Source organism: Aquarana catesbeiana, linkage group LG03, assembly GCF_042186555.1.
Source record: "Aquarana catesbeiana isolate 2022-GZ linkage group LG03, ASM4218655v1, whole genome shotgun sequence".
In the NCBI taxonomy this organism is placed as follows: domain Eukaryota; kingdom Metazoa; phylum Chordata; class Amphibia; order Anura; family Ranidae; genus Aquarana; species Aquarana catesbeiana.
In genome coordinates, this window is record NC_133326.1 from 278,205,558 (window position 1) to 278,225,620 (window position 20,063).

A 20,063-nucleotide genomic window follows, 5' to 3' on the forward strand; every position below is an offset into this window, starting at 1 on the left:
ACTCTAAAGGGCTCATTTTAGGTTTTTTTTAACCCCAATATGTTACTGGTCGATTACCGTAATCGATTATGAAAATAGTAATCGATCATGAAATTAATCGATTAGTTGTCGATTAATCGATTAGTTGTTTCAGCCCTAGGGGTTTCAAGATGTGCTGTTCAAGCTCTTTTGAAGAAGCACAAAGAAATGGACAATGATGAGGACTGCAGACGCAGTGGTAGAACAAAGTCACTTAATGCAGCAGATGAAAGACGTCATACTTGCTTCCCTTCGACACTGGAAGATGTTCAGCAATGCCATTAACACAAGACTGGTGAAAACCAGTGGGACTCCCCACTACTGTCTGCAGAAGTCTGGCCAGAAGTGGTCTTCATGGAAGAATTGTGGCAAAAAAAAGCCATACCTCCGATGTGGATACAGGGCTAAGTGACTAAACTATCCATGGAAACATAGGATCTGGGGTGCAGAAAAATGACAGCAGATGTTCTGGACTGATGAGTCAAAATTTGAAATATTTGGCTGGAGCAGGAGGCAATTTGTTCGCCAAAGGGTTCCCTCAGTTCTCCCTCTCTGCTCGGAGCAGAAAACCATGACTGTCAGTCAGTGGCTCACTGCTCTCCCCTCCAGCAATCACTGGAGCACTGGGCTGTGGAGGGGGCGAGGGGGCGAGGGGGGGGGTCTGACTGGCTCAGGCTCCAGGCTCAGAGAAATCCAGCTGCCAGCTGACAGAGGGCTGAAGCCAAAAAGTTACCTGAAAATGGGTCACAGGTGTGCAGAACAGACTGCAGCGCAAACCAAAAGAAGCTTTTGCTATATTTCTCCTTTAAAGATGTTTGAAAAAACCTACCTGCCAAGTTCCTTCAAAAACTGTGTGCAAGTATACCTAAAAGAATTGATGCTGTTTTGAAAACAAAGGGTGGCCACACCAAATATTGATTCGATTTGATTTCTCTTTTACTTTCCTTTTTTTAAATTGATAAAAATGAACACTTCTATCTCTGAAAGTATTCTTAATTTACAGCATTTTTTTCACACCTGCCTAAAACATTTGCATGGCCATTTTTGGCTTTAACACTTAAAGTGTAACTCCACTTTTGTTGAGAAAGAAAACATTCCCCTCTGGGTGATCTATGTACATTGCAAGGATTTTAACAAACTTTTTTGCAGATTCCTACCTTTTGTTTTTATAAGAAATCCCTGTGTTTTTGTCTGTATCCATGTGGGGAAGTGAGTCTAATGGGAGTGGTTGCATAATTATCAATCAGCTGTGCACCTGCAGGGCACTAATGAGGATAGTGGCAGGGTCTGCATCCCTTTAGACGTGATTTCATATTGGGAGACTCTGACCAAAAATTACATTTTTGTTGCAAGGGATGCTTGAAATCTGATTTGAATCTTAGTGCAGACTCCTGGGAAAATCAGTGAGCCAATCACACAAGCAGGAAATTATGTTTCTGGGGGGCGTTCTGTACACATTCTTTGTACAGAATACCTCCAGGTAGCCATTTTGCATTGCATGTTCAGAAAATTACAGCGGCTGCAGATTGAAAAGGGAAGGTAATTTTTAATAACATTCAATTACAATATGACTTGTGTCGCAATTGTATACGCTACATTATTTTTTCTTTATTTGCTATTTTTTCCCCCACAAAAGTGGAGTTACCCTTTAACTACTGACCCAAAGCAAATATGCCAAAGTGAAGACAAATCTCATCATCTGCATACTTCTTTTAAGTCAGTACTAAAGCCAGACAATCTGCATGACAGCCAGTCTAACTAGCATTTTTTTAAAAGAAAAGGACAAGAATAGCAACTTGTGTGTTTCTAGTACGACCCTCCCAAGCATCTGGTCTTAAACTGTTTTGTAATTGTACTGTCTCCCTCCATTTTGTAAAATAGTGTTCAAACTGTTGAGTGAGGTTACCTTAGGCGTTGGTTACCACCTTTTACGTTTTATGTTTTTTTGTTTTTGTTTTTGTTTATTGTTGCTTATGTACTTGTTTTCTAAGCCTGGGTATGCCCAATAGGTTTTGTAACCTTCCCCCCTTTTCTAAAATCAATAAATGCAATTAAATGCAATAAATGCAAAAAACAAAACAAAAAAAACCTTTTTTTTTTTTTAATCTCAAATAATAATAACAATAATAATAATAATCTTCAGTGCGTGTTTTCTTTTTGGAAACAGACACTCAATGTTTTCAATTTAGCCATAAAATTACCATTTTGTAAATGCTACAACTCTTAGACATATATACTGCTTATGGATTAGAGAATTTGTTTTATTTTTGCTAAGTGCCAGTTTATAGGTCAATAACTTTGTCATAACAAAGTAATGCATGTATTGCTTACCATTCATTTATTTTAATGGTATTGTCTTGCAAAAAAAATTTATTTTCAATAGAATTTACAGAAACAAAGATGTAAAAATAACTTTAGAAATGCACTTTTTATCATTACTATGACCACTGTAAAAAAAAATCGTGTTACTGCAGATAAAGAGTAGAAATTTGAATCTATAAAGAGTCCCATATATAATGACACTAAAATGACATTTCAGGTACAAAGCATTAATAAACAAATCGTGCCTAAGGTACAAGATTAGTTAAAAAAGTTCAGTCAACAAATTATAGATCTATTTTCACTGTGAAGTATGCTTTTGTATTACTCCCAAGGAGAATTCTGAAAACAATAGCATTCTCTTATAAATAACAGAACATGTATTTATCTATTAAAGCAAGTTTATATAACTTTAATAACAGAGTAGTTTTCTGAAAATCCTGAATATATCAAAGCAGTACTCCTCATAAAAGAAATTGTCTAGGCAAAACTGATTGACCGTTGATAAAACAAACTGGATGTTAAACAACAGAGTATGGTCACAGATCGGTTGTTGGATATTAAACAATAGAGTATTGTTAAACAATAGAGTATTGTCAGAGATCGAACAAAGTTTTGCTCTTATAGCAACCATTACAGAAAACATATGAGAACAATAAAAAATGATCTCCACCATCGCTTTAATCACTTATTACATGTGGGAATGATAAGCAGAAATCTGAACTACATTTTTAAGTAAATTGGATAAAATAAATGATTTCCTACAAATAAAGCGCATGTATTACAAGAATTTTCATTATTACTATTCTGTGATCACTAATGTTGAATGTTTTTCTAGATAAGTTTGTAAAAGAGACTAGCTTGATGCAGATGGGCTTATTAATATGTGTTAACAATAAATACATTTTACTTCAATGTATCATTTAATATGTACATGAGGACAGCCACATTTGTTACATTTACAGGACTTGCGTTCTGTTTTGCAGTGCTGCACAACCGTTATATTTACTGCTACTTCTCACAATGCAAGTCTGTAATTCCATGGACTCACTGAAAACAATGCATTCCTTAAGTGGCTAATATCTTATGTCAAAAACTGTTAAGAGGGATACGGGCTTCAATGAGCCACTGAGAGCTCACTCAAGTGGCTAAACTGCAAATTCTTATTTTTAGTACAATAGCCAAAAAAAAGAAAAATGGAATGTAATCTCAAACTAGGAGTGTCACATTCACTAACCTACCTTGATCCAGAACCAGCTCCTCTTCTGTCATCGGTGGCTGCAGACACTTCTGGGTTTTCCCCTCGGAGTGTTGCAGCCTCATCAAGTGACCTGGATATCCATTTAAGTTCAAGCGGGACATACTGTACTGTCACACTTGAGCATTGGGGTTGATTTCCGAAAGGCAAATAGACTGTGCACTTTGCAAGGTGCAGTTGCACTCTGCAAGTGCAGTTGCTCCAGAGCTTAGTAAATGAGGAAAAGCTTCACTTTGGAAAGAATACCCAATCATGTGCAAGGAAAGTAAAAAAAAAAACAGCATTTTTGCTTGCACATGATTGGATAATAAAAGTCAGCAGAGCTTCTGCTCATTTACTAAGCTCTGGAGCAACTGCACTTTGCAAAGGGCACAGTCTATTTGCCTTTAGTAAATCAACCCCATTGTGTCTAATTGACAAGACAATTAGACACCCATGCATCCAAGCTCCTGTACCAGTCTGTCACCAGTCTGTTACTTGCCTGTTACCTGCTTTGCTTCCGACACAGCCAGTGCCCAGTCCAGTCTGCTACCAGAACAGTCTGTCTTCAGGGCAGTGTATTACCAGTACAGCCTGTCTCCAGTTCAGCCTTCTACCAGTACAGTCTGTTACCAGTACAGCCTGTCTACAGTTCAGCCTGCTACCAGTACAGTCTGTTACCAGTACAGCCTGTCTACAGTTCAGCCTGCTACCAGTACAGCCTGTCTACAGTTCAGCCTGCTACCAGTATAGCCTGTCTCCAGGTCAGTATGTTTATCAGTACAGCCTGTTACCTATCCAGTCTGTTACCAGAACAGCCGGTGTTCAGTCCAGCATATTACCAGTCCAGCCTGCTACCAGTATAGCCTGTCTCTGATCCAACTTTATCTCAGTCCAGACTGCTACCAGTCCAGCACATTAGTGGTCCAGTCTGCTACCAGCCACAAGGACAGATTCCAGTCCACCCTGCTACCAGTACTGTCTGTTTTTAGTCCTGCATCCAAAACAACCTGCTGCCAGTACAGTCTGCTACCAGTCTTGCCATCAGTCCTGCCTGCTATCAGCCCTTCACAGCCTTTAGGGCACTCCTCCTCTTCCACATCTGTAAATACCTGTTGGGTCACCTGAGGTCCAAACTCCCATGAAGGGGTCCCTGGTGGAACACCAATTACTCCTTAAACTCTGGAAAATGGGCATATTGAAGTGACTGTCTCACCCATGGTTCCTGACAAGGAGAATGAGGGCAGTACTAGTAGCTAATTTGGCTGTTTTCATTTAACCACTTGCTTTCAGGGGCATTTTTTTTTTTATTCTTCACACATAAGTTAGCATATGTGCATTTTTTGCTAGAAAATTACTTAAAATACCCAAGTATTAAATATTTTCTGAAAGCAGAGGCTCTGTGGAATAAAATGGTGGCATTTGCTTTATTTTATGTCACATAATATTTGCGTATCCATTTATAAAATGCAGATTTTTAGGATAAATACACTAAAAGGTTTAGTGCACACTAACATAATATAATATCCATTTGTTTCATAAATATAAAAGATGATGTTGCATTGCATAAATAGATACCAAACATGTCAAGTCTCAAAATTGCAGGCAATAAAGAAATGACAACAAATGACAGTACCTAACATTTTCATATGCATAGCTTTAAAAGCCTTTACAGCTTATCAGTTTAGAGTTAATTATGAGTTACCAAGCCCCCACATGATATCTTTGAGCAGCTGACAGGTTCTCTTTATAGAGACATCAGGGGTCTATTAGACCACCAATGTTTCCCCTGTCCTCCAAAGCAGCTGATCAAGCACTGTATAAGCCAGGGAATGACAGCTCTGAAACTGGAAGTGACAAAACCATGGTCACTTCAAGCATCATTGGTCACAGAGGAGTTTGAGGGAAAATATGCTCCTCTATCTCCTCTGTGTGAAGCTGTCATTTACCACAGTCCCAGGCTCCCCAGAGGAACAGAAAAGCCAGGGAACCACCATGGATGACCACAACTGGGCTGCTGTAGAGCCACCTGGATCACTTTTACTGAACAGCTGATTGCTGGCTGTAAAAAATTACACCAAGATCATTGTTGCGGCTGTAGCCATAATCTTGGTCTAACTATCTGCTGACAGGCTGTATATATACATTCAGCGGTCTGTAAATGTTTAAAGTACAACTATGATTTGCTGACTTTTTATTTTTACACGACACATTCGATTTTCATGCAAACAGTCTCTACAGATAAAAGTGATACTTGACACATAAAATTGACATTATGGGGTAGAGGTACTAAAGGCAAACAGGCTGGTCACTTTGCAAGGGAAGTTTCACTTTACAAGGGAATTTTCCCCAAAGTTTAGTGAATGTGGTGAAATTTCACTTTTTCAAAGAATATCCAGTCGCATGCAAGGAAAATTTTTAAAAAATGGCTTTTTTTGCTTGCACAAGGTTGGATGATGGAAGTCAGCAGAGCTTCACCTCCTTTAGTAAGCCCTGCGGAAAAGAGCTTTGCAAAGTACAAATTACCTTGCAAAGTGCACAGTGGTTTTTACCTTTAATAAATCAGCCCCAATGCATTGATTCTCCTAATCCAAAGGAATGAAAATACAGATTTGTGTATAAATCTATGCATTCCATCAATTGGAATTAAGTATTCCAGACTAGGGTCTGGTGATCTCTTTGCTATTGAAATATGTGATGTCATCATGTCAAGATCAATAGCTCTCTAAGCCTCTTAGAAAAAAGTTATGAATGCCTTCAATTATGGCAAGGGATTTAAAAAGATCACTAAACTATTTGAAATCAATCATTCCACTGTAAGGAAAATAATATGCAAGCGGTGTAGATTTCAAATGACTGCTAATTTGTCCAAGACTGGCTGACCCACCTAAGTCAGCCAAAGAGTTGACCATGCTAAGGGAAATCTCCAAGAATAACACAGTTTCATGGTGGGATCAGCAGGTAACTCTTACAACAGGTGGTCTCAACATGCATGCATTCAGAATAAGTATGATCTACAGTAAGTACTGTAAGTGTAGCCCCCTTTTGGGGGATCTTAAAGTGGATGTAAACCTTCATATGTACCCAGTGAAGTGAACAGCCTCAGATGATACACAGGGATGAAACAAATTTGCCTACATAAGTTTTACATGTACTGTATATCTACTGTCTTCAGCTTTATATACTGTTTAGAAAGTTCAGATCCTGTTAGGAGATTTTTCTCTTTCTGTTCAGCACTGCAGTGAAGCCTGGGCATACATCCAAGACAGGTGATTGGAGGAAAGGCACACACCTCCTCTCCTCATAGGTAGAGACTTTCAGAGCTGACCATTGAATACTTCAGGGCTCTGCTAATCTATTCATAGCATCCTCTCCAACGCAAAACTGCAGCTGACTTTATCATATGTGACGGAGAACTTGTCAGATGTTCGCATGCTGATAACAGAAGAACGGAGCAGAAGACAGCTACGGGACATAGTGCTTTGAAGAGAGATAACAAAACACTGCATATATATGTGTCCAGCTCAAATTTCATGAATCGGGTTTACATCCACTTTAAGAAAAATGGTTCTTCTCAAACAGGATATTGTGCTAAACCTGTAAGTAAATAAGAGCACAAGAACCAGAAGTGAAAGAGTGGGATTGATAATAAAGTTGGCAGTACCTCTACCCACAACAAGTTCTCTGTGAACAGAGGGAATTCCCTTCTTGGGAATTTAACCAGTAACCTAATCAAAGTAGTTGGAAGCAGAAGAACTATTGCAGCCAGCTAATAACATTAACCATAAGTATATATGCCCATATGTGCATATATTCCCGGGTGTACGAATTATATAGGTATTTATAAAGATGAATGTTGCAGCAAAGTCCCATTGCAGGGGCCCCTGAGGATGATCCGGAGTCTGTCTTTGGGTCGGAGACCTGAAGAAAATATCTGTGGTGGTGAAGAGACCCTCCAGCTGCTATCCCACCAGTCTGGAATGCAGTCCTAGTTATCTGGCAATAATCGTTTCTTCTGATCTGATATTAGTAGCATGGACAGGACATGTGGCTAAGACCTTCTCTTCCTCCACTTTCTCCTTCCAGTATCTTTTCCCAACAGCCCCTGAGTCAGGATTTGACATAAATAATTTTACATTACATTGTGATACTAGCAGCTGCTAATAGAGGGCAGCGGATCCATACATGTGATATTACGCCTATTTAACCTGCATGGGAAGTGTGCCAGGAACAAACATTTGCTGTTCAAAGTAGAACAGTACAACAAGACTACAGTTTGCCATTGAACATATAGGTAAACACAAGGCCTTCTGAAACAAGTATCGTGGAATGATAAAGTAGTTATAGGCGCAAACCCAATACAGCATTTCAGCAGAAGGACCTCATACCAGCAGTCAAGCAAGGTGATGAAAACATTTTGGTTTGCGGATGTATTACTGCTTAGGGCCTAGCCAGCTTGCAGTCATCAAGTCAGCTATGAATTATGCATCATATTAAAATATGCTTAAAGTGGAATGGCACTGCTTCTGAGCACACAAACCGAAAATGCTGTTAAATTATTTTTTTTTATTCAAAGCAAACGTGCCCATCCATCCATGTCTCCATGCTTTATTTTGCTGAGCAATCCCATTTAAATACACCCCACTAGCATTTCTATCCATGGCCATCTTGAGTAAGGGCAGAATATTCATGTAGCATTTACTTTCTGAAATCCATCTGCCCTTAGCTCAGGCATGCCGGCAGGAAGGTGTGCTTAGCTGGGAAAACTCCTCCTCCCCTCCTGAAGACTCCTGGGATGTATGACATAATTTGCCCAGGCATTGAAATCAGGAAGTAACAGAAGAAATGCTAAAAATTGTTTATAACCATGTTTTTTACTAACCCCCCAACCAGGGCTGTCTTTGATGCTGGGCAACAGGGGCAGCTGCCCTGGGCCCAGTCATTTTTGGGGGGGACCAAAGCAGCTGATCCTTGAGCCCACGCTGCTGCCCACGCTGCTTGAGTCAGCCGGAGTTCTGCCACCTTCGGGGCTTGTCATGCTGGCTGCTCGCTACTGTCCTCTGGGAGATGAGCACTGCTTCTTTATTTACAAGTGACAGCGCTCCTCTCCCAGTGGCTGTTCAGAGCCCTCCCTCCTGTACACATATATCTCTATGAGAGCAGAGGAGGGAGGAGGCAGGGCATCTACACAGGTGGAAGCTCCTCCAGAGACCGGCAGCCTGCACGGAGTTGTAGCTGCTTTTCTGCAGCACCACTCTTGTTTTCTAGGTGGCGGGAGAGGATTTGGAGGAAAGCTCTGCACTGGAACTGGAATCCTAGGGGAGGGGCAGGAGAGCTTTGTACTTGGGGGGACTTGGATTCAACCCTGCACTCTATACATAGTGCACCCCTCAATTCTGCCCTCTGCACATAGCACACCCCTCAACCCTGCACTCTGCAAATAGCACACCCCTGAACCCTGCACTCTGCACATAGCGCACCCCTGATCCCAGCACTCTGCACATAGCACACCCCTGAACCCTGCCCTCTGCACCTAGCGCACCCCTCAACCTTGCACTCTGCACGTACTGCACCCCTCAACCCTGTACTCTGTATATAGTTCACTCCTGAACTCCTGGTATGTAACAATGCCTCAATGTTAGTGCAGCTTGGCCACACCCACAATTTGATGCAGCAGTAATGATGTGCAGTAAGCTCTAGCAACCAATCAGTGAACATTAATGATCTGCTGTAATCTCTAGCAACTAATCAGTGATTAATAATGATTTGCAGTAACATCTAGAAACAAATCAGTTAGCAGTAATGATGTATGGTAACCTCTAGCAACCAATCAGTGAGTGGTAATGATGTGCAGTAACCTCTAGCAACCAATCAGCAGGCAGAAATGATGTGCTGTAACCCCTATCAATTAATCAATGAGCGTTAATGATCTGCTGTAATCTCTAGCAACTAATCAGTGAGCAATATTGATTTGCAGTAACCTCTAGAAACAAATCAGTTAGCAGTAATGATGTTCTGTAACCTCTAACAACCTATCAGTGAGCGGTTATTATATGCAGTAACCTCTAGCAACCAATCAGCAAGCAGAAATGATGTGACCTCTAGTAACTAATCAGTGAGTGGTAATAATATGCTGTAACTTCTGGCAGCCAATCGCAGTCCTCATCTTATCTGCTGCAGTAAACTGATTGTGTGTCTAGCTGCTATTTATTGTATGTCTCAGAGCAGGGGGGCAAGAAAATGTTTGCTCAGGGTCCAATCAGTACTAAAGATGGCTCTGCCCCCAACGCATACACACACGCACCTTCCTGAGCTGCAAAGGAAGCTGTATAGGGATATACACATGTGTAGCAAAAATGATCCCCATCATCTTTGACATGCATTACTGCCCACCTAACATGACCCATGTAAGTGAATGGGGCAGAGCTGCAACATCAAATCAGTTAGCAGTAATCATGTATGGTAACCTCTAGCAACCAATCAGTGAGTGGTAATGATGTACAGTAACCTCTAGCAACCAATCAGCAAGCAGAAATTATGTGCTGTAACCTCTATCAATTAATCAATGAGCGTTAATGATCTTCTGTAATCTCTAGCAACTAATCAGTGAGCAATATTGATTTGCAGTAACCTCTAGAAACCAATCAGTTAGTGGTAATGATGTTCTGTAAGCTCTAACAACCTATCAGTGAGCGGTTATTATGTGCAGTAACCTCTAGCAACCAATCAGCAAGCAAAAAAATGTTTGCTCAGGGTCCAGTCAATACTAAATATGGCTCTGCCCCAACGCACACATACACACACACACACACACACACACACCTTCCTGAGCTGCAAAGGAAGCTGTATAGGGATATGCACATGTGCAGCAAAAATGATCCCCATCATCTTTGACATGCAGTACTGACTGCCTAACATGACCCAAGTGAATGGGGCAGAGCTGCAACATCATCCAATGCATGGAGTTTTGGCGCGGTGGTGCCAGATTTTAAAGGGGTTAAACAGGCAGTGAGGAAGAGACATAATGCATCGTCACTGCCTGTCAAATGCCCCCCAAAAAGCGATCCTGGTCCCCAGAGGGCTACTGCAAGTGTAAACGAATCTTAAGGCTTCATTCACACCTTTACAGTTGTGACGAAGTGTGTGTGTGATTTTGTGCAGCACATATAGTGCAGCTTCATTCATTTCAATGTGCTGCCCTAGGCATTAAAAATGTACAAAAGAGCCTTTTTAAAAATCATGCCATACCAAAATGCTACTTTGTTACCAAAAAAGCAAGGTGTGTGGAGGTGGCATTAAAACATTTTGACACCACTAAAAATGAATGGTACCACCGCACACCTGCAAAAGAGCTGTGTGTTTTTGTGCATTGCAGGAATGCATATGATTTTGTACATAATCCTGCAACGCACAAATGTCCACCTAGTGTAAGAGAGAGGAGGCTAAGAGGGTCTGGGGGATGGGAGGTTTGAGGGGGAATGTCTGAGGTGTACAGAGGAGTATGAGGAGGGGGAATGGGCATGGGGGGGTTCTAAAAAGGAGAAGGGAGGTGAGATCTAAGGCCCCCCTTCCCCTTGTACTCACAGTTAACACAGGCAGCTTCTTCTTCCCCATCTCCAGTCATGTGACAAGTCATGACAGGAGGAGGAAGGAGAGGAGGAAGGGCAGTCTGCGTTCTCAGTCTCAGTGCAGGCTCTCTATCTCCCCCTACAGGCTGGAGGGAAGCCAAATCCTCTCCTCCAGCAGAAGTTGGCTGCTAGCTCCTTGTGACAGGAGTTAATCACTCCTTTCAAGAGCAGCACAAGTGGCCCCCCTCAACATGGTGCCCGGGGCTGGTGTCCGCTCTGCCTCGTCCCAGCCCTGCTAAAGCCTAAAGGTTTTTACATTAATGCATTGCATGTATTAGGATAAAAAAACCTTCTGTGTCACAGAGTCCACTCCTCACCCCCTTTATACTTACCTGAGCCCATTCTTGATCCAGTGCTGTGCATGAGAGCAGTGGCTCTCTCCTTCCCGCTGCTCTCACAGGTTTTGCCAAAAGCTGCGGGAGCCATTGGCTCCTGTCAATCAAAGCCAGTGATGAAGGAGCAGGGGATGGAACTGAGTCCCACTGTCTGTGTCAATGAATACAGACAGCGAGGCCTTAGAGTGAGCTCTCACGAGAGCCCCCATATAAATGGCTTTCTATAGGGCTACTTGCCGAAGAGGAGGAGCCAAAAGCGCTGGTAAAGGACCCAAAAGGAGGAGAATCAGGGCTGGTCTGTGTTAAACCATTGTACAGAGCAGGTAAGTATAACATGTTTTTTTTTTTTTTTTTTTAAATATAGCCTTACAATCACTTTAAGTGTCCATCATCCCCCGCATACCAGCTAAAAGCTAAAACAGAACTAAAGGCAAAGTTTTTTTTTTTTTTTCATTTTGGAATGAGTAAGGGAGGGTTATAACCCCTGTCAGGTTTTTTTTTTTGCTATCTGTGTCCCGATTGGGGAGATTTCCCTTAACTTCCTGTCCCTTAGCCCAAACAGTAAGTGAGAGAAATCTCTCCATAGGGATGGATTCCCTGGTTGTCACCAGAACTAGTGTCTCCATTGAAAGATCTCCGCTCTATTCCTGTTCTGGTGACAACTACAAAATTGGGACTTTTTTTCATTTTTGGCGGTAATGCTAAACATGAAAAATTGAGGGGGTGATTTACCCAAAGACGGCACAGTTACAGGGCATACTTTCTATTGTTTAGAAGTCTCTCCAGTGTTACTTTGACTTGTGTTTGAGAATATGATCCTGTTGAAAGATGCCCTCCTATCTGACCTTCATTTTTTTGCACAATGAAACAAGCTTACTTGTAGTATTTCACTGACATCTTGTACCATTTAGTTTTCCTTTTTAATATGTTGCTTGGTCTTCTGCCTTTTTATGAGCTATCAACAATATAGTATACATTTATATTTTACACTCAACCAACTACAAAACCTTTCCTCATGTCCTGGATGCATTTTTTCTATTTTTTATTCTTTTAGTAAAGTGTCACGTCTTTTATTTTATATTTTTTTAAATAATGAATATTTTCTGCTGCCTTTCCATACAGGCAAGAGTTTTGCAGACTTTTTGATGTACTTCTCTGTCACAAGTCTCCCTTTACAGGATAGTTTTAATGGACAACATTTTCCTGGCAGCATCTGGATGGTTTGATATAGGTTCTGCTTTATGATAATTGGTCCAATACTGGGATATAAACACACACATATATTTTTTACCCCTTCACTAAATTTAAGTTTTTGCCGACCAGCGACGTACCCGTACATCGCTGGGCTTCAAGTGGTTATACGGAGATAATGACTGCACCTGAGGTTTTTTAGAGCCGGAGGTCAGCTCTCTTGTAGAAGCAATCCTAGCGGCTAACTAACTGGGAGACCCGAGCAATCAGCCACTTTGTGAAGCCAAAGCAAAGCAAAGCAAAAGCAAGGTGTAAACAGGACTGTAAGCTAACCATTTTTTTAGTGACAGCTTTGACTAGTATTCAGAGAGCTTTAACAAAGCCTGTCCGAAGCCTTGTTTTGAAGCAAGTGTAAACTAGCCGTTCATGTGTGTTGAAGCCGAAGCAAGTGTAAATGAGCCCTAACACTGTCATCAGGAGTGCTGTAGGTTAAGGGCATCCATGACAAACCCCAGTGGCGCCCCAGGGTGCCTCTGCACCCTGGTTGAGAAAGAGGCTGGCCTAATACACTGAACAATTATGGAGCTAGCAAGCAGGAAGCCCCCTACAGGAACTTTCAGAAATGACAAAGAGGGAATTGGATTGCTGAAAAGCGGCTATAGCTAAGTGGTAGACTCTCAAAGCATACTACATTGAGACAGTGGAGAAAAATTTCCTTGGGATGTTTAAGTACAGTACATAAAAAGGGAGAAACAATGACCTGGTTAAGAAGGAAGAAGGAAACCACTTTGGGGAGAAAGAAGAGCTTAGGCCACAGAACAATCTTATGCCCTGTACACACAGTCGGACATTGATCGGACATTCCGACAACAAAATCCATCGATTTTTTCCGACGGATGTTGGCTCAAACTTGTTTTGCATACACACGGTCAGAAAAAGTTGTTGGAAAATCCGATCGTTCTGAACGTGGTGGCGTAAAACACGTACGTTGGGACAGTAGCCAATAGCTTTCGTCTCTTCATTTATTCTGAGCATGCGTGGCACTTTGTGCGTCGGATTTGTGTACACACAATCGGAATTTCCGACAACGGATTTTGTTGTCGGAAAATTTTATAGCAAGCTCTCAAACTTTGTGTGTTGGAAATTCCGATGGAAAATGTGTGATGGAGCCCGCACACGGTCGGAATTTCCGACAACAAGGTCCTATCAGACACTTTTCCGTCGGAATATCCGACCGTATGTACGGGGCATTATCCTTCTATAACACTAGGCTAGGCTTCTTACAGGATAAGACCACTAATTCAAAGACACACCATGCAGAGGTGATAGCAACAAGAAAGGCCACCTTGTGAGAAAGGTCAGATAAAGGAATATCCTAAATAGGTATATGGAATAGGAAACTCACAGGGGAAGCAATGTGTGCGACACTGTGCACAAAGGCCTTAACAAGGATTGAGAGGCCAACGGCATCTGAAACAGAATTGCCAAAGCTGAGCTTTGCCACCTGTTGATACCCAAGGCCAGATGCTGGTCCACACTAGACTAGAAAAAAACAAGGATGCACCCCCCCCCCCCCCCCCGTTTTCTTCCTAGGATGAAATTTCCTAGCCTTGTTCTACACCAGGGGTCTCAAACTGGCGGCCCTCCAGCTGTTGCAAAACTACAAGTCCCATCATGCCTCTGCCTGTAAGAGTCATGTTTGTAACTATCAGCCTTGCAAGGCCTCATGGGACTTGTAGTTTTGCAACAGCTGGAGGGCCGCCAGTTTGAGACCCCTGTTCTACACAAAGTAGGCCCTACAGGCACTGATAGACTGCAAGAAGATGACTTCTGAGCTTTTAGGAGCATAGGGATGACTAAATCTAAGGGCTTTTAGGAGCATAGGGATGACTAAATCTAAGGGCTCAGTGACCAAGAAGTAGGATGGTGTACTGGCCACTGGGACAGATGGTCAAAAGAAGAACCACAGCCTGCGCCCCCCCTGCCTGAAGTGATGGTACAGGTCAGCCCTGCATCTTCTTCCATGCGTGATCAGGGTGTGTTCCCCCGAGGCTCAGCCAAAGAGTCAACTGATCCAGAAAGCTGCAAAGGAGAGCTGTAGTGACTATGAAGAACCAAGACTTGCTAGCAGAAATCTTGCAGAAACAGTAAATATTAAAAAAGAGGTACTTTTCTAAAGAGAGAACACACTGGTCACTGTCACACTTGCTTTAGCCCTGGTGGTCTAGGACTATAGCTGGTGGGTGTAGCATCACCTATAGCAGCCCCTATTCCATTAAGGCAAGTAGGTTTACTGGTACTTGGTTGTTACTGGTCTTAATACACAGTGCTATAGTCAATGGCCAAGACGTAAATGAGAAACCTATGATTGTCAAGGGTGTCAAATGATCAGAGGATAGCGGAGACAGGTAACTTAAGTCAGAGTCAGGCAGAGTTAGGGCAGAAGGCAGTCAGTAAGCATATTCCAGGAACAGGCCAAGGTCCTGTCAGGTAACAGATTTAACACACTAATGGGTATTCCAGGGACAGGCCGAGGTCAGGGCTGGTGGCAGACAGGGAGTATTCCAGGGACAGGCAGAGGTCAGGGCTAGCAGCTGGGATGGGCTGAGGTCCGAATACAGAGCTCCTGAAAAATGCACTTTAACAGCAAGTAGGAGCATGGAAATCAGAAACAGGATACTAGATACAGGATACAGGAGCAGCATACAGGATCAGGACGCAGGTTAACATAGTGCGGGCCAGTACAGAAAGAACTATCCCAAGCCTAGAACACTGGGCTTGCGATGTTCAAATATTGTACCACGGCACCGCCTGCCAATCATAGCAAAACAGACATGACTGCCAAAGCAGAGCTTGTTCTCTGGCGACCAATGCTTCAGTATGAAGAGATGAAAACAGCTGTGCCATCACCAGTTTAGGGGGCATTGCCAGAGAAGCAGGGACAGTTGCCTGTCAACTAAAAAAGCTGGCTGAGGGTGATGACGGTGGCAGAGCTGTGGGTTGAGCAGCCAGCTGTGATGAGGCATAGGAGTATGTTCAATCCTTACAGACACCAACAAAAAACTCAGGCTAGCTGGGAATGGGATAGGGGATGTCCGTACAGCTTTTTTTTAAGTGTTTAATCCCCTGAAGGTAGCTATATATAACCCATGAGTAAGACTACAGTTTCCTATTACTTCTTTTTTTTCTGGTAAAAAACAAACTAAACTGATTTGGAAAACCCTAACCCCTACAATGGCTTCATAAGATTAGTCAATTAAGTCTTTACTTTATATGAATTAACTTATTAACTTATTTAGCCCAAGAAATGGGTTGGAGTTAGGGGTAGGACTTTTTTTTTTAAAAACACAGTCTGTGTTAAATTAAAAAGGTAATTTTGAGCTTTAGTGAATAAATATATTAAAAGACAAACATTTTAGTACAGAATTTGCTATATGGTTAAATTAGATCAAGTTTAGTAACATTAAAGCTGAACTCCGGGCACAAAAACTTTTATTGAAATAGACTCCTCAATAGCTACAAAAACTATGAATTAAATTGTTGTGTACCAAATGCTTTTGCAAACCAAGTTATCACCTTGTAAAATTTGTGATCACATCATCACTGTGCTGTACATAATCAGCACAGTGAGCAGAACTGTGGGAAGGATCCAACATGCTCCATACACTACAGTCTGCCTGTAGAAAACAACAGGAGGGGCCAGAGACAGGACCAGTCACCCTGGAGAGTCCAAGAAGGAGAGCAGCAGTGAGCAGTCTTTATTACAGAAAGCTTTTGCACATTGGATTACGCCACAGATCTGGAAGAAATACACAAAGCACACCAGGATTCAAGGAAGAATACACATGAATCTTGTATTTAGACAATATTTGCTTACCCTGGAGTTCGGCGTTAATTCTCAGAATATGTTCCCATGTAATCACCACTGACATATATTATTGTTAAACTGAAAGAGCAACTCTTTGATTAAATGGGGTTGATTTATTAAAGGCAAATAGGCTGTTGACTTAGCAAAGTGAATTTTCACTTACCTAAGTGAGTGAGGTGAAGCTCTGCTGTCTACTATCATCCAATCATGTGCAAGCAAAAATACAATTTATTTTAAAAATTTCATTGTATGTGAAATCAAAAAGTCACTTTGCAAAGTGAACATGCTCTACTTCTTTAGTAAATCAATACCAATGTGTCCTGTGTTTTTTTTATCAATCTCTACCGCTGGTCTTAAAGCAGAGCTAAACACCACATAACTTGCCTTCCTTCAACTATATCACATCCCTTATCGGTATGCCCTACCTGGCTTCTTCCAGGTCCTTGGCTGAAGCCATTCTCATTGGCTGGCACAGGATGACGTCATTTGAAGTACAGTCATTGTAGGAGGCGCTGTGCCAGAATGTAGATTGAGCTGTGCTTGCACAGCCAGGAAGGTTTTTTGTTTTAATGCAGAAGAGACATTACATGTCTCTTCTGCAATCAGGAGCCTGTCTGCTCGCAATTTTTAAAAGTTATGCTTTTACATTATATTGGCCTTCAGCAATAGATTTGTTTGTTATCCAGGTGTCATGGTTATGCAATAGACGTTGTTTGTCAGCTTACCTGTCCCCATGTGTTCATCTCCAAAGACCAGCTGTCTCTCACCTGACTGCTTTTATTAACTCTCCTCTAGCATGGCTCCACCCCAGCTCCTATCAGAGAACTCTATATTAACCTTGGCACTGCAGGTCAGCCCTGCTGATCAACCTTTGTGTGTTTGGCTTCCTGTTCCTGCCTGCCGTGTGCTCTACGTTTATTTCTGTTACTGACCTTGGCGTGTTCTATACTATTCCTGTCTGCTCGTGACCCTGACCTTTGGCGTGCCCCCAACTATCCCTGTTTGCCTGTGACCCTGAACCTTGGCGTGTACTCTGTTGTCCTTGTCTGCTTGTGGCCCTGACCTTGGCTTATTCCTTTACTATTCCTATCCTTCTGTTGCCTACTGTGGGTGTGAGCTGGGGGACCCTGGGGGTCACGACCTGGAGCCAGTTGCAGCCCAGTCCATCCTTACCACTAAAGGCTCTGGTGAACACCTGCTGGCTCTTAGACTCCGCGCCCCAGGGAATCCTACGCTCTAACCCCGGTGGGATCCGTGTTGGTGTTCCAGCGGTCCTGCCTTCCTTATACTTAGACTCCCATCCGCAGCAGTCAGCCGTAGGGTCCACTGCCTTGCGGTGCACTCCTGATCCCAACGGTGTGCATCTGTCACCTAGCCTCAAGGTGACCTGACAGTTTGAGCAGCCATGGACCCGGCTGACGTGCCGCTTCCTGCAGCCAATCCATTGCAGGGCATAGTTCGCAGACTCGAGACGAAGGGAATCTAATCAGACTCAGGTGATGCTATTCCTTAAGGATCTGGCTTCCCGTTTCGAGCAGCTCCAGGCCTCTTTGGGAAACCCGAACCTGCAGCCTCAAGTACAATTAGCAGCTGCACCTATCGCACCGGTCGCAGCCACACATTCATATTTACTGCCAGCTCCGTCCCGTTTCTCTGGGGACTCCAAGGCCTGCAGGGGCTTCCTCAGCCAATGCACCATTCATTTTGAGCTCCAGCCTCAAAACTTTCTGTCTGATCGGGCTAAGGTAGCCTATATCATTTCCCTCCTCTCTGGTGAAGCTTTAGCTTGGGCTGCCCCCCTGTGGGAGAAGAATGACCCAGTGGTTTCCAGCCTGTCCGACTTCTTGAAGCTTTTTCGTAATATCTTCCAGGAGCCAGCTCGGGTTTCTTCAGCGGCTAGTGCCCTTTTACGCCTTCGCCAAGAATCTTGTTCAGTGGGACAATATGCACTTCAGTTCCGTATCCCCACAGCTGAATCGAGCTGGAACAATGAGGCCCTGGTCGCAACCTTTTACATGGCCTCTCTGACCGAGTGAAGGACGAATTAGCAGGAAGAGCCATCCCCGCCTGTCTGGACGATGTAATTTCCTAGTGCAATCAGTTTGACATTCGTTTCCAGGAGAGGTCCCTAGAAAAAAAGACACCAGCACCCTCTAGGTCCTAGTCAGCCAGAACTCTTCCCCCGTCACTCTGTGGAGCATCCTCTGCCTGCTGAGGAACCTATGCAGCTGGGCCGGACTAGACTAACCCCCGAAGAACGTGCTAGACGCAGAACTCTAGGCTTGTGTCTTTATTGTGGGGGCAAGGGTCATTTTCGTGACTCCTGCTCGCTTTGTTCAGGAAACGCTCGGGTCTAATACATTTGGAAGGTGGAGTATTGGACCCAGAAACATCACCTTTTCGTCATCTTCTTCCGGTGTTCCTCCATGTAGGCCCTTCTCCCCAATCGGTCCTAGCATATCTGGACTCCGGGGCTGCCGGCAATTTTATGGACTGGAGAGCTGCTTCTTCTATGAAGCTTACCCTTTCTCCCCTCGCTACTCCACTGGTAGTCTCGGCAATTGATGGCACTATGCTCCCAGGGGGTCCTATACATTTCCAGACGCTACCTATTAGGATGTCAGTAGGGATACTCCACCAGGAGTGGATTTCCTTCCTCATTCTACCCAAGGCCTCTACCCCCATTGTATTGGGCCTTCCTTGGCTACAGATCCACTCTCCACATGTGGACTGGGTCTCTGGGCAGATCCTGGCTTGGGGTCCTTCGTGTTTCTCGTCCTGTCTTCTCAAGGTGGTCCCCAAGGAGAGACTTCCCATTGCTACCACATCCGTATCTTCTGATCTTCCCGCGGCATACAGCGATTACCGGGATGTGTTCTGTAAGAAGTCTGCTGAGGTGCTTCCTCCCCACAGATCTTTTGACTGTGCCATTGACCTTGTCCCTGGAGCAACTCTGCCCAGGGGTCGTATCTACCCTCTGTCCATTCCAGAGACCCAGGCCATGTCTGAGTATGTCGCCGAGAATCTGGAGAGAGGTTTCATCCGGAAATCCTCGTCGCCTGCAGGAGCAAGGTTCTTTTTCGTTGCTAAAAAGGATGGTACCCTCAGACCCTGCATCAACTATCAAGGGTTAAACCCAGTGACCATCAAAAACCGATACCCCTTACCTCTAATATCTGAGCTATTCGACAGGTTGAAGGGGGCTTCCATTTTCACCAAGTTGGATCTCAGAGGTGCATACAATCTCATTAGAATACGGGAAGGTGACGAATGGAAGACTGCGTTTAACACTAGGGACGGGCATTACGAATACCTGGTTATGCCTTGTGGTTTGTGTAATGCTTCAGCTGTGTTCCAGAACTTTGTCAATGAAATCTTCAGGAATCTACTGTACCAGTTTGTTGTCATCTATCTGAATGACATTCTCATCTTTTCCGAAAATCTGCTTGCTCACAGAAACCATGTCC